Here is a 15,516-nt window from a genome sequence, read left to right as displayed (position 1 = left end):
CCACTAGGCTTTTTGAGACTTTCCCACAAAACTCTGCCTTCTCCCCCAGCTCTGCCCCCCACCAGCTGGAGGCAGCTTTGCTAGCGCCGCTGCGATCTGCGCTGGTTGCAAGTAAGCAGCAGGACCCAGGAGTAGAGCAGCAGTGGGCGTAAGCCCCTCGCTGCCTCCCATCCGTGTTTGCCGGTGGCTTCCAGGCTGAAAAGCTGCTGGCAGCCCTCACATTAGCACCTCATCAGCTCCCCGGGGGCCCCGGCAAACACAGCCTGCCCGCCGAGGAAATGCCCCGGGCCTTGTGATGCAGGGCCCCCGGGGTGGCAGCGGGAGGAGGACGCTTCCTGCCCCCGGCCACAGCTGCCTCCTCTTCCTCCCGCGCCAGCATCTCGGGTGGACAAACAGCACCTGGGCGGGCGAGGAGGCACGGATGTGTATTCAGGAAGCACCCGCGCACCCCGCTGCTCCCCGAGCCCCCCGGCATACACATGCTAATGGCACCCCTCGGCCAATGGGCGATTCATTATTCCCGTGAGCGGCACCCGCTGCAACAAGGATGCTTCCCCTCTTCTCCCCACGCTGAAGGCTTTCCCACTTGGGCTCAGAGCACCTGGTGGCCTTGGGAGGAAGCCTCCCCACTGCCGGTGGTGGGGGGCCGGGATTTATTCTCCGGTGGCAGCTTGCAGCCATGAACGACGCTGTGAAAAACGGCAGCCACCGGCACATCCTTTGTTCGGGATGCTGCCAAAAGCACCCCCACCACTGCGGAGGAGATAAAGCAGTGTGTCAGTGCCGCAGAGGTCAGGGCTGGAAATTTAGCATGCTGCTACCTTCCCTGCCCGCTCCTTGGGGCCAGCAAAGGCAAACAGATGCTGCCGGGAAGGTTCAGGAGCTGCATGCTTTCTGCGCAGGCAGAAGCATCAGCTGGGGCCCAGAGAGCAGAGGAATGAGCCCGCAGCCCTCTCTGTGCACTGCAGCTGCCTTCTCCTCTCCTCTCCCTACTGGGATTAAAGCCCTCTGTGCCCTCAAACCCCCGTGACTCCCAGACACGTCATGGTCCTGAGCGAGCTGCAGTGGCCTTCGGTCTTTGTAGAGGTCATACTGGTGACAAGATGCAGTTTACTTTGGTAAAGCCTAGGGAAAGGCAGTGCTTTTGGTCCCAGCTTCTGGTGGACACATGCATAAGGAAAGCCATGTGCCAGAGAGCGGGCCCGGATTCCTCTGCTTGCTTGCTTCCCCTCACTTCCACCAGCAGTGACCTCTGTGCTCTGGTGCCAGCCCCCTGAGCCTGGCACGTTTGGGAAGCCAGTCCTGCAGGCTGGCAGAGACGGCGGTCAGTCTGCAGGAATTGCCTTCACAGCAAACCACAGGGCAGATGGATCTGGGTGCTCGGGGAGCCCTCAGCACAGGGACGGACCTGCTGCCCTGGGCTGCGGGAGGGTCCCGGGGAACCAATGGATGTGTGCCCCAACAGGCATTGGGGTGTGTGCCTCCCACACCAGGAAATGAGGCTTGTAACCACCGAATTTTACAGCCACTATGGACCAGGCTTTGCCTTTGAGCCCCTGTTGACAGAAAAGCATCTTGCATTTAGCACCCTGGCTTCAGAAAGGCTGGTTGGGTTCTGAGCATCTGTCCACACAGAGTGTCCTTAGTCCTTCTGGCCCAGTGCTCTCAATCCTCCCAGTCCCGAGTCAGCGCAGTCAGGCAGGAATCAGTGGGGTTGTACAGAACTTGCCTTAAAACTCCCACTAAACCCACCTAGGGTGAAATCCTGCCGGAGGGCACTATGTGGTTATTCTATGGAGCTGAACAAGGCCCTGCCATGGGATGCACCCATTGCTGGCCTCGAGCAGCAGCTCATCCCCTGCCCTCCTCCGTGCTGGCATCCCAGGGCTGAGCACATGCAAGGCGTTCCCGTGGGCATTTTCCCTCACAGGGATGTGATTATTGTTACAGTTGCTCCGCTGCAAAGGTGAAAAGGAGTGCTGTCTTTAAAAATAAATAGAGGTTGGCTCGCAATCTGAACTTATCAAGAAGGAGAGATGGTAGTCTCAGAAAGGGGAAAATAAACAAATTTGGAAGCAAACTAACTGAGCAATCCTCCACTTATCTCCGAGTCACAAGTCCTGCTTTGCTGGTGCCAGATGATAACATCGCGGAGGCAATATAAGGCACCCAGCTCTCCGCACTGCTTTAGCTGAGTGATGCAATCAGGAACAATCCTGAACCCGGCTCCTGGCAGATAAAAAACCTTTTCTTGTCCCTCAGACAGCTGAAATCAGCTACGACAGCCGTGTCTGCCTGATACTCCTCAGCGCTGGTGTTGCGACAGAGCCAGTTCCCCAAAGCCTGGTGCCCACCTGAAACAGCTCACGTCAAAAAGCTGGTGTGGGGCTGACCCCAGGGATGTGGGGACAGTGGGGACAATGGAGACAGCGGGGACAGTGGGCAGAGCCAGGGGACTGCAGAAATCAGCGCCTGCTCACACTTGCACTGCTGCTCACACCATGCCCAGCTGCTGCATGTGAAATGCAGGCATGTGAAATGCACCTTACAGCCTCTCCAAAGGCCTTTTCACTTCCAAACTGGCATCAAACACCACGTTGAGTTAGGCACCCAGGATGAGCAGTTACTTCAAAAAACATCACTTCTAAGCAGCTGTCCCCAAGCAGATGGGTCTCAGCATTAAGCATGATGTGCTGTAAAGTGTACCCTGGCTCAGATGCGGTCACTCGGTCACTCGACCTGGTGTCTCTGGGGACAGACCGCTGTCAAGCACTGCATTTTCTCCAAGCTGCAATGAGAGGTCCCAACTGCCCATCAGTCACACCCTAGCGTCACCGCCCAGGGGTTTATCACAGACAGTCCTTCCTCATCATCATGGTCCCAAAATGCTGCCGAGGCGCCGCGATAAGGATGCTGCCGTCGGCTCCAGCATGGGCGCGATCTGAGAGGCAGCAGGTATCCACGGCCACGGGTTCCTTGTTTGACTGAAATAATTTTGTTTGAATACAATATGCTATTTCAACAATTTTAAGTTGCATGTGGTTATTTAAGATGGATTCAGTTTTAATTTAATCAGTTTAATGGGATTTTATGTTTTTAGATATAGCACCTCCAAATTGTCTGATTAACTTTTCAGAATCAATACGCTTAACAGCAAAGCATACAATTACACAGGCAAATGATCTCTTCCATAGCTGGTGCGTGAGCAATCGCACAGCTTCATCTTGGACCGTGGGGTTGGAGATCAGGCCCCTCAAAAATGCCTGTCCCAGCTCAGGCACCCGAGGAAGAGAGGCTGAAGGCAGCAGGGATGCTGGAGTGAAGCTACCAGCTGCTCCGCTTTGCTTCTCGCAGCATTTTTGAATTGCAACAGCAATTAATGTCCAAAGAATCTTAGAAAAGCCAGGCTAGGATTGCATCCATGGTGGTGTCACCCAAGGAGGTGACAGTGGCAAACAGACCCACTTTGCCCACCACCAGCACACGGAACATCCCCAGGACATCCCCTGTCCCGGGTGCAGGAGCTGGCCCCATCCAGCCCAGCTCCCCCTGGTCACGTACTGCCACTGCCTCCGAATTTATTCCTCCAGCCTGACACATCCCCCTTCCTTTTGTCAAGTTGCATAATTTTTGAACTTACATACTTGAAAAATTCTTTTAGAAATGTCAAGGTGACTGGCGTATTAAAAATGAGCCAGAGCAAACAGGAATGACATTATTTTAATTCTTTCAGTGCCAGGTCATTTTCTCTGTAATAACATAGCTTAGATACCAGCCTCCTGCCCCTTGCATCATCCTCCCCCTTACTTGCTTGGTTGTTTTTATTTGTTCACCCACTGGATAAAAGAGAGGGGGCAGAAGAAAAGCCACTGCTGTTGTGGAAACCCCTTTTGCTAGGATTTTCAAGAGGTTTATTATCCAAATCCCACTAAAATTTTACAGGATTTGGGCAAATTCAAGCTCCCTTGAATTCCCCAACCTAACACAGTAAAATCCTGTGTTTTCTTTTAGGATCTGAGTGTTTTTCTCCAGCAGGAGGGGAAATGGGAGAGGATTTGTGTCCTGAGCAAGGCAGCTGCGGTGGCAGGGCAGCTCCTGCAACACTCAGGAGCTGCCTGTGGATGTGCTGTGCTGTTACTGCAGCTTGGTTATTCCTGCAGGCAGCTAGCAAACAACCTGGCTGCTTTAGAAAAAGGCAGGGGCCCAGAGGACAAGTGATTGATGTGTGAAAAAAGACGGAATTTTGAAATGCCCTTCCCCAAAAATGAAGTTTCCAGGCTGGGCTGAACGTAATGACTATAAAATGGAGGAGAAGGCAGGTCCCGGCATCCCTGCTGGGCATGGGGATGCCGAGAAGCAACGGGAAAAAGGGAGCAGCACCGGCAACATCTCCAGCAGGCTGCTGTTTGCTCGAGCCAACAGCAGCCCAGTCTTAAAGCCTCTTTCTGCTTTCCCAGATGCCAGACCATGCTCCGGCCTGCAGTCAGGAAAAAACATTTCCTCGGGTAGTTCAATCGCACGGCTAATGCCCCAGGTAGTTATTTTCCGCCAGCTGTGCACACAAGCAGCAAAGTCCATGAGGTGGTGAGTGCTGAGCTCACTAAACCGAGGCTGGGGTGGGTTTCAGAGCGTCCCCAGCACACAACCTGGGCAGGGAGCACTCAGGACCTGCCCTGTGCACCTCCGGTAAAGCCAGGGGATGCCAGCTGCAGCCAGGGTTAAAGCCAACATTTGCAGCACTTGGTAAAAATCACCAGCTAAAAACTGCTGAGAATGTGGCCACATTGAAAGCAGACCATGAGAAAGGGTGTTCACCAGCACTAGAGGGCTAAATCTGTGCTAACGCACAGCAGGCAATAAACATGCTGCCGCCAAGAAAAAAAAATATTTTTTTTCCAGTATTTGTCTGAGCAAACAGAAGCTATTTGCAAATGGTTTTGAGGTGGTAGCGGCCTTCCTCCGTGAGTGCCAGAGACTTGAGAAAGTAGAGGGGTGTTTCCTTGCCTGGCGGCTCCGCACAGTGCAAACAGCTAGATGTGCCGCCGCAGCACGCAGCAGGTGACTGGGGCTGCACCGGCTGTCGGTAGGGCTGGGAAAGGGGAGATTTGCTGGGAAAGGGGAGATTCGCTCATTCTGACACTGCATAAACAGCTAAACAGAAGCCCGGATTAAAGGGAGGGCAGCAGAGCAGTACGCGGTGCTCCTGGCAGCACCATGAGTGGCTGCGGGACCAGCTGGACCACAGCACCCTGCACCTCCAGCGAAGGCACAGCACTGAAGCCAGGAGATGCAGGCCAGCTGGGGACGCTTCTGGGTGCTGGACCTCATCCCTGTGGCTAGCAGCCACCATCCCTTGAGGGTCGAGGTGCTCCCTGGTGTCCCGGCCCTCTCCAGCCAGAGTGTGCGCACTTGGGCAGAGGCGCTTTGTGAAGGGAGCTGCTCCAGCTTTTCTATCTACGGGCTCTATTCATCCACCGTTCAGATTCGGCGGTGCCCTGCTGTGAAAGTTGCCTGCTTCTCTGTCTTTGCAGCCAGGAAACCTCAGCCGGCTTTAGTAGACCGTAGGAAATGGCAAAGCCTCAGGCTCTTGCTCTCCAAAACAAGGTGCAGCTAAATTAATATGGTGTGAGTGACTGGAGAAGTGATGTCACATTAGCCTTACAGCAAGCAGCATCAGGGGATAAATGCATCTCTGTACTGGCTGTGTTCCTCTCTGCCCAGAACTGGCCAGATTGGAGGTAAATGCTTTAGTTTTCAGGCCTGGAGCCCACACGTTGTTCCCTGCTGCCAGCATCCCCCTTCTATTGCTGCATGGCACCACAGTGCCTCAGGGGCTGACCCCACAAGTGCAAAGGATCACTGCTATGCACCTGTCTTGGCCTTGCTGAGAGCTGCAAATAATGTGTAGAAGACATGAAAGAGCTGGAATCTGAGCTCAAGTTGGCTCTTGACAGAGGTGAGCAGCATGACCCTATCCAGGGTGCTCACTCAACCAGTGAGGTTCCAGAGCAGGTCCCAGAGCCCAGCCCTGGCCACAGCAGCATGACAGGTAGCAGCATCAACACCGACAGCTGCTGAGTGGGAAGCAATTGCCCAGAGGTGCTTGACCGTGTCCAGGATAGCTGATAAACAGCAAGGCTCAAGCTTTCCAAGTACACAAGTAGCAGTCATAATAACTAAGAATATCAGTAGCCCCAAAAGAGTGGTTCAAAAATTGTTTGCCTTTGGTCTTATTTACTTTCTGCTGGTGAAAGGTTTCACTAGTCAATCTTCAGAGTTGTTTTCTTTTTTCCCTGCAACCACAGAGATCCAACCTTTCCCCCCCCCCCCCCCCCCAAGAGAAATCCTCACACTAACCATGGGCTTCAAGAAATGGCCCAATCATCTCCAGTGAGGAACTTAGGAAAATCATAAGATTTAGTGATTGCAAGCTCTGTTTGAGTTTAACCTGTTCTTAGTTCTTTCCTCCTTGCTATTTTTTCTCTCTATAAAGAAAAGAATAAACTACAATTCCCATCAAGAAGAAAAGCACCGTGGCTGTTGCATAACAGCATATGGACCAGATACTAAAGCCTCCAAACACTAATTTGGCCCTTGTATTTGTGTACAGCATGACTTGCTGCAATTTCCATCAGCAACTCAAGCTCATCTATTATCATGCCTGCATTTAATCTAGCAGGATTTAGACAAATTCCACTGTGCTATTTAAATATTAATTAAGATTTCTCAGCTAGTGCATTCTGCATATCCTCTCAAACAGCTTTCATCCCTCCAAATCTGGGAGACATTTTTTGAGCAGGTTCATGGTAAACAGGCAGTGGTGCCAGGCAGGCACAGGGCTAAGACACAGCCTGGTTGCCTTTCCATAGCCCAGGCTCATCGAGAGCCAAGCAGGGCTCTTGAAGATGAACTGAGGAGCCTGGCGAACCCAGTTGCCTGCCAGTTTTCTCCTCTTGATTTCAGGTTTTTAAATATACTTGTCGGCATGAGCTCTGCAAATCCACAGGGTTCAAGGGGAATAACCATCCCCACCTGCTCAATGCCAGCTTGTGCCCCTTCCCCGCTTCATCAGCTTAGTTTTTCTGTGAGCTTTACTGAGCATTTTTTGACAAAACCTGAATATTTATGGCAATAAAGGCAAGATTTGAGAATGCAGAAGGAATCTGATTGGAACTGAGCTGGAGGGGGGAGGAACTTGCCCTATCTCACCCCAAGGCAGCCAGCATTTCTCAGCAATGGAGACCAGTGCCACAAATCGAGGCCACTGCCCAGGTACACAAAAAACTGTACTTTGCTCTGCTCAAACAAAAATAACTTATTAACAGGAAAGCGCGAGGGCCAAACCCTTCATGAAGCAGGCTTTTGGGAAGGCAGAAATCAGAGGCAGACAGGACACCCCATGGATGTCCATACCCTGGAGCCCTCCTGCAGCCCCACAGTGCCACGTCTGCCCAGCCTGCCAGGGACAAGGCAGCGTGGATGGGTCAGACAGGGCGCCACAGGCCGACCCTGGCTCCTGAGACGTGTCCTGTGTACATTGGCCAGCACCCCAGAGCAACTCAGCAGCTGGATGTGTGCTGCATCCCCCCCACTGCAGTGCAGATCCCTCTGCAATAGCTGGCCAGGGTGGTCAGGGATGGACACAAGGAGGTTTTCCCCCCATGGCCCCGTGGCTGCCCCCAAGCCCCATGCACCCTGTGCTGGCAGCTGCCCCGTCCCCAGGCGTGAGCATTCAGAGGAGCACAAACGGCGGCATTGAGCAGGGCTCTGAAACGCAGCAGTGTCTGCCCAGCACCGAGGGGCTGCCAGCGCCCAGGCGCTCCTGGGACACCAGCCAGGGTAGGAATAAGTAACACCACTGTGATGCCCCAGACCGAGTAAATAAATACCTGCTCACTCCAGCTTGCTGCCCAAAATGCATCCAGCACCGGCCTGAGCTCTCCCACATAAAGGCCAAGGGATGCTCACATCATGGCCTCACTGCTTTCTGCAAATAGAGGTGATGCTGCACAGAAACAAAATCAGGTTTGGATGATCCAGGTGTTTTAGTGAAAAATAAGCAGCTAAAAGTCCTGAGGAGCATCAGCAGAGCAGGGCAGGCAGCTCAGTTCATCCCTCGCCCTGTGCAGGACCCCAGGGGGAGGCACAGCATGTTGGAAGAAGTGGGAATCTCAGCATGGGTAGGAGCACGGCTGGCCTTTCACACCACCCACTCACACTTGTCCCCCACCCCAAAAAAAAAAAAAAAAAAAAAAAAAAAAAGCTTTGAAATGTATTTTAAATTCTTTAATTTGCCAAAAATGGTTGCTTTCCTGAAAACAGTTTTTCCTCCCATGAAGCACCTGAAAATGAAAACTTAAAAGAGGTGTGATAGTTCAAACAACAGTTCTCTGGAAAACAAAACAGCCATAGCTGCATTGGAAGAGACCCTCCCAAAGTACTGGGCCTTACCCAAGCTGGCCCAACATCACCAGTTGATAATATTCTGGACAGACGGAGCTTCCTAACCAGCAGCCCAGTTTTACCAAGTCCCTCGAGACAAGCCAACAGTCTCAAGATCTTGCGAGCTCCAGCCCTGCAGAACAGCACAAGAAGGGAACGATGATGCTCTAAGTGCAGCCCCACATAGTTGAGATTAAAGATACAGAGGAAATCCTTCAAAAATACCAGTAGGATTCCAGCTATTTGTTTTTCCCTCTTTTGCTTGCAAGGCAGAGTGGAGGAAGTTTGGAATTTAAAGCAGAACTAACAGGAGAGGGCAGCAAAGATTTATATATGTTACAAGCATGCAGGAGACAGAGAAGAACAAGCCCCGAGAGCCAGTAAACACCACAATTCCAAAACCAACACAATGCAACAAGCTTGAAAATTCCTAACAATGACCAGGAAAAAGGGTCTGTCCTGGTGCCAGACAACTGCATTTAGTGATTGAAAGTTGCCTGGGTCTCGCCAAAGCTGAATCTCCTGCCTTCTAGCAAAGAAAAGGAGCCTGAGGTTTGATGAAGCAAAAACAGATTCACATGGGTTTTTTCAAATCCAAATCCCCTGCTCTTTGGCAAAGAAAATGATCCAGGTGTTTGCCAAAACTGGGGATGAGCCAGCTGGTGGTTGCCAAAGATGCAGCTCTTGCCTTTTGGCAAAGAAAATGAGCCTGGGTTTCACTGAGGCTGAGGTAAAGACCTCTAGGTTTCACCAGAAGTTAACTGAAGCCTGGGTTTAACTGAAGATGAAACTCTTGCCTTTTGACAAAGTTGATGATCCTGGGCTTTGCCGAGTCCTGGGCCAAGCACCCCTTTGGCTTTGCCAAAGATACATTTCCTGCTTTCTGGAAAAGAAAAAGATCCTGCGTTTTAAGGAAACCAGGGCCAACCCACCTGGGAATTGCCATAACCGGGGTCGAGCTGCCCAGGAATTGCCATAGATGCATCACCTACATTTTGGCAAAGAAACTGATATTGGGGTTTAACATAAGTCAAATTAAAGAAACATGGGTTTTACCAAAGATAAATGTACTGCCTTTTGGAAAAAAAAAAAAAAAAAAAAAGACCAAACAGAGAAGCCCAGGCCTGGGCAGAGCCACTTGGGCATTTGCTAAAGATGCATACTGTAGCCAAGGAGAAGAGGCCCACGTTTAACCATAGATCAGTCTTTTGCCTTTCTTCAAAGAAAATGACACCACTGTGTTTCACCAAATTCAGGGCAGAGGCCAAAAGGCCCAATTTTTGCTACATATCTTTCTTGTGCTTTTCAACAAACAAAATAGCACTGGGGTTTGTCAAAGCTGTGGCAGACGAGCATGGGGTTTGCCAAAGTTTTGCCATAGCCAAGACCAAGAGGCCTGCATTTTGCCCTAGCTCATTCTTCTCCTGTTCAACAAATAAAATGAGGCTGGGGTATGTCAAAGCCAGGGCAGGGACACACACGGTTTGCAAAGTTTTGCCATAGCCAAGGCCAAGAGGCCTCCATCTTGCCATATATATATTTTTTTCTGCTTTTCAGCAAAGAAAACCACTTTGTTGTTGCCCAAAGTCAGGGCAGCAACACCCAGGGTTTGCAAAATTTTGTCGTGCACGAGGCCAAGAGGCCCGCATCTTGCCATAGATCTTTCTTTTTTTCATCAAAGAAAACGACATCAGGGTTTGCCAAATCCAGGGCAGAGTCGCCCAAGGTTTGCCAAAGCTTTGCAGTAGTAGAGGCAAAGTGACCTGCATTTTGATGTAGATATTTCTTCTTCTGTTTAGAAAAGAAAAGGACAAGGTGGGTTGGCAAAGCCGGGGCAGATGTACCCAGGGTTTCCCAAAGCATGGCTGTAGCTGAAGCCAAGAAGCCCGCATGTTGCCATAGATTGTTCTTCTTCTTTTCATCAAAAAAAAAAAAAAGCACACTGGGGTTTGCCAAAGCCGGGGCAGAGTAGCACAGGGCTTGCGAAGTTTTGCCATGGCCAAGGCCAAGAGGCCTGTGTCTTACTGTAGATTGTTCTTCTTTTGTTCAAGAAAGAAAAGCACACTGGGGTTTGGCAAAGCCAGGGCAGAGATGCCCAGGGTTTTCCAAAGCTCTGCCGTAGCTGAGGCCAAGAGTCCCGAATCTTGAGTAGATGGTTCTTTTTCTTTTCATCAAAGAAAAGGACATCAGTGTTTGCCAAAGCCGTGGCAGAGACGCCTAGGGTTTGATAACGCTTTGCAGTAGTAGAGGCCAATTGGCACACATTTTGCTGTAGCAAATGCCAAGAGCCTCGCATTTTGACGTAGATATTTCTTCTTCTGTTTAGCAAAGAAAAGGATGTTGGGGTTTGCTAAAGCCAGGGCAGAGGCACCCAGGGTTTGCCAAAGGTCTGTTGTAGATGAGGCCAAGAGGCCCATGTTTTGCCGTAGATCTTACTTCTTCTTATCATCAAAGAAAAGCACACCACAGTTAGGGAAAGCCGGGACAGAGTCGCCCAGGGTTTGCCAAACTTTTGCTGTAGCCGAGGCCAAGAGGCCTGCATCATGCCATAGATCCTTCTTCTTTTCATCAAAGAAAAGCACACTGGGGTTTGGCAAAGCTGGGGCAGAGGCACCCAGGGTTTGCCACAGCTCTGCTGTAGACAAAGCCAAGTGGCCTGCATCATGCCGTAGCTGAGGCCAAGAGGCCTGCATCATGCCATAGATCCTTCTTCTTTTCATCAAAGAAAAGCACATTGGGGTTTTCCAAAGCCAGAGCAGAGGCGCCCAGGGTTTGCCAAAGCTCTGCAGTAGTCAAGGCCAAGAGGCTTGCATCTTACCATAGCCGAGGCCAAGAGGTCCACATCTTGTTGTAGATCATTCTTCTTCTTTTCATCAAAGAAAAGGACATGGGGGTTCACCAAAGCTGGGGCAGAGTCACCCAGGATTTGCCAAAGCTCTGCAGTAGTCTAGGCCAAGAGGCCCGCATCGTGCTGTAGCCGAGGCCAAGAGGCACACATCATGCCGTAGACCGTTCATCTTCTTTTCATCAAAGAAAAGCACACTTGGGTTTGGCAAAGCTGGGGCAGAGGCACCCAGGGTTTGCCACAGCTCTGCTGTAGACAAAGCCAAGTGGCCTGCATCATGCCGTAGCTGAGGCCAAGAGGCCTGCATCATGCCATAGATCCTTCTTCTTTTCATCAAAGAAAAGCACACTGGGGTTTTCCAAAGCCAGGGCAGAGGCGCCCAGGGTTTGCCAAAGCTCTACTGTAGTCTAGGCCAAGAGGCCTGAATCTTGCCATAGCCGAGGCCAAGAGGCCCGCATCTTCCCTAGATCATTCTTTTCCTGTTCAACCATGAAAATGAGCTTCATTTTTGTTTTATTTTCATTTTTTTCATTTTTCGTTTTGACCAAAGCCCGGGCTGATGTGCCCAGGGTTTGCCAAAGCTCTGCTATAGATGAGGCCAAGAGGCCCACGTTTTACCACACATCTTTCTTCTTTTCATCAAAGAAAAGCACACCGGGCTTTGGCAAAGTCGGGGTAGAGGCACCCAGGGTTTGCCAAAGCTTTGCCGTTGCTGAGGCCATGAGGCCCACATCTTGCCATAGCCAAGGGCCAAGTGGCCCACATTGTGCTGTAGATCATTCTTTTTGTCAAAGATAAGGACTTGGTTGTTTGCCAAATCTGGGGCAGAGTCACCCAAGGTTTCCCAAAGCTTTGCCAAGTGGCCCGCATTTTACTGTAGCCAAGGCCAAGAGGCCTGCATTGTGACATAGATCATTCTTCTTCTGTTTAGCAAGGAAAAGGAAAATGGGGTTTGCCAAAGGCGGGGCAGAGGCACCCAGGGTTCACCAAAGCTCTGCCGTTTCCGAGGGCAAGGAGCCCACATTTTGCCGTAGCCGAAGCCAAGGGGCACGTGTTACCATGTAGATGGTTCTTCTTTTCACCAGAGAAAAGGCTGCCCAGGGGTTTGCCAAAGCCAGGCAGTGGCTGCCTGGGGGTTTGCCAAAGCCGGGGCACTCTACGTGTGCTCCATGCAAGTGACAAGTCTCCACTGTCATCCCTTTTCTGAGACCAGCTGTGGTAGGATGCCAGGCAGTGATGTGCTGACCCTCATTTGTCAGAGCTACTCCTGCGGTGCATGTAGATCCCAGCCAGATTTGATTTAGAGCTGCACAAAGCACATGCAGCCCTTTGCTTTGCTCACCCTGCAGAGCACCCACAGCAGGGAGAAGCACCCCACTGCCCAACCTCCCAAAGGAGGACTAGCCCCTTCTGCAGCACTTACATGGGAATGCAGCAATCGGCCCAGATGCCTACCTGATGAGCCCCCATTTATCCATTTATTTAACTACTCAGCTGCTAATACAGAGACCTGCCTGCTCCCTATCTCTTTACCTTTCCCTCAGCATCCATAGGCTCTTCTGCTTCTTCTGCTACCTGGCACCAATCCCTCGGCTGTGATTTTGGGGCAGAAGATAATTAGTTTGGAGGTGCACTGGCTGCCATGGTAAGGAATGAGAGCACATGTCCAGCATGCTGTCAGCACAACGGGAACAGCTCTTGCACAAGCTGAGCAGCCCCCTTCCTGCAGGAGCCCATTCCCTGGACTGGGTGAGGAGGAGGAAGAGAGGACACACTGGGGTTCGTGTAGCAGCATTGTGAGCCCTGCTGCCAGCAGAGCTGGTGGGACGTGTCCACACCAGGATGCTTCGCTTATGAGCAATGGCTTACTAACTGCCAGGAACTGTTCTGATTCAGCTGAAATTGTTCAGGCTTTTTGATAACTCAAAATATTTGGGAGGGAGGGAGGGAGGGAGGCATGCCTGGGTCCCAGCCAGTTCCTCTCGCTTTCCCTTGAGTGAGAGGAAGGTACTTCGATGTGTTTAGCAAAGCAAGCACTTTTTGAGTCATTGAACCCTGGCTTTGTTTTTTTTTCCAGTTTGGCTGGGGCTGAGTACATGCTGTCAGATGCCCTCAGTTCAAGCAGGGTTTTTTCTTCTTTTTTTGACACACAGTAATTCATGCTGCTTCCTGAGGTTCAAACCCTCCTCCTGAAAACATGTCTGTGGGGCTGGCTGGGAGGGGGGCTGTTCTGGGGGACAGGACGGGACTCATGTGTGGGGGGCACCCTGCCTGGGCTGGCAGGGAGCCCCCTAAGAGCCCCTTTTGTGTCACGAGTGGGATTTTGCTGATAGAGGTGGGCAGGCATTACAAAGAAAGACACATTCAGTTCATTCTTGTGAGTTGATGGGACGCTAACGTGCACTGAAACTGTCCATCTGAATTAGTGATTCAGAATCAGGTCATAGAAATCTCTGCAGCATATTTATTTCCTTTTAATTCAGAGCAAACTGAGTATGAAAAGAAAGAAACTTGATCTGCTGCTAAGGAAGATGTGGGAAGGATGAGGCGGATGTGTCTGACACTGGCAGAACTGGGGAAGCTCTAAGAAATACTTCTGCAAACAGTTTGCTCACTTAGAAATGTGTGTGTTGGCCAGCAGTAAGCGATGAGTGAAACTCAGCCGTGCCTCTTGGATCTGTGCTGCGGTGCAAGCCAGGCTTGCACCTCAGCACCGTGCTGCGAACACAGAGCAGAGCTGCAGCCTGCGACCAGGGGGAGGACACAGCTCCCGGCCCCTCGCTGGGCACAAGGGGTGTTGAGGACCGCAGCTGGGATGCTGAGTTGCTCAGATGCTGGGGTGCTGGGATGCTCCCTGGTGAAGCATTCTCCAGCAGGGTTCAGGAGCAGTGAGACACAAGGGGGAGATGATTGCAGAACATCTATTTAATAAGATGTCTCAGTTGTCCCTGCGGCTCCTCATGAGCTCCTGCAAGTCTGGCATTAAGGATTTATTGCTTGAAATAAGAATTACAGCACGTGACACTGGCCTTGGCTGACTTGAGTGAGGAAATGCTCCCCTCATTTGCACTGGTTTTCATCCATCCCCACTGCACAGGGTCCAAAGCACAGGCACACATAGTTAGTGCACAGTGCATCACTTGTGCATAACGCATTGCTTGAGCACAACCGCATTGCTTGTGCGAAGCCCGCACGTCCCCAGGCACAGGCTTTGCTACCATTAGGGCTGCAGGCAAAACGGAGTTTTGTATTTCTGACACAATGCGCCCGATCTGCTGTTATTTTGTGTCACCAGATGGCACTGCTGCTGTCAGCTGAAAGAAATTCCCCGTGCCACAGTGCTGCTGGCGCTCACTGGATGCTGGTGATTGCAATGGTTTGGGCTACTGGGCTACAAGCTGGGGCCAACGTGCTGCAGCTCTGCGGAGCAAACCAGCCTCTTCAAACGCTGAAGATAGAGCATAGTTGAAAAATGTCGAAGCATATTTAGCTCACGTTACATTTTCCCATGTTCTCATGCATGTTTTTCCTGCCAGCCCACCAGCAAGCCCTCGCCCCTTCACAAATCCGCACAACACTACTGAGTTAGGGGCAGGGGTGGTGGTGGGCAGTGGGCACATCAGCCCCTCGCCGTGCCATGTGGCCACAGACCAGCACCAACAGGCAGCCCCAAACCCCATTTTCCACCCAAATGGCACCTGCATCTCGGTGCCATTTCCTAAAGAGTTTGCAGGGCCATCTCCTTTGTGCAGAGCTGGCACCAGTGCAGGAAGATGCCAAAGGAGAAGGAGCGAGCCAGCATGCTGGATCTTGGCTGGCTCCAGCATTCAGCGCAAATTAATAGCAGACCAACTGCAGGGAGACACAATTTTGTCCTAATCTATTTTGTTTTTAGGGCCTAATAACTTCCAGCTGGAGATTTGTAAATGAACAGGCTCCTCACAAAATCCTGAAATGAATCACTTGACACCAGACCCTTTCGCTCAGCTGGGCATTCAGCACTTGCTTCACAGCACATCTGTTGGACGCCTGCTGCAGAGGGAGCACGTTGGGTATCACCAAGGTGCCGACAGACCTGACTCTACCGGCAGCTCCCACCCAACCCCACCGTGGTGGAGAAGGTGTTTGCGCCACGCCTTATGGCTCACTGGCCCCTCACCGAGCTATTGCAATTGCTGCAGCCGGAGCACTCAGACTTCTGCCAACTGCGATGGCCCGTGCGGCAGGGT

This window comes from Anser cygnoides, chromosome 3, assembly GCF_040182565.1.
Source record: "Anser cygnoides isolate HZ-2024a breed goose chromosome 3, Taihu_goose_T2T_genome, whole genome shotgun sequence".
NCBI lineage: Eukaryota > Metazoa > Chordata > Aves > Anseriformes > Anatidae > Anser > Anser cygnoides.
Note: the sequence above shows the minus strand (reverse complement) of the source record.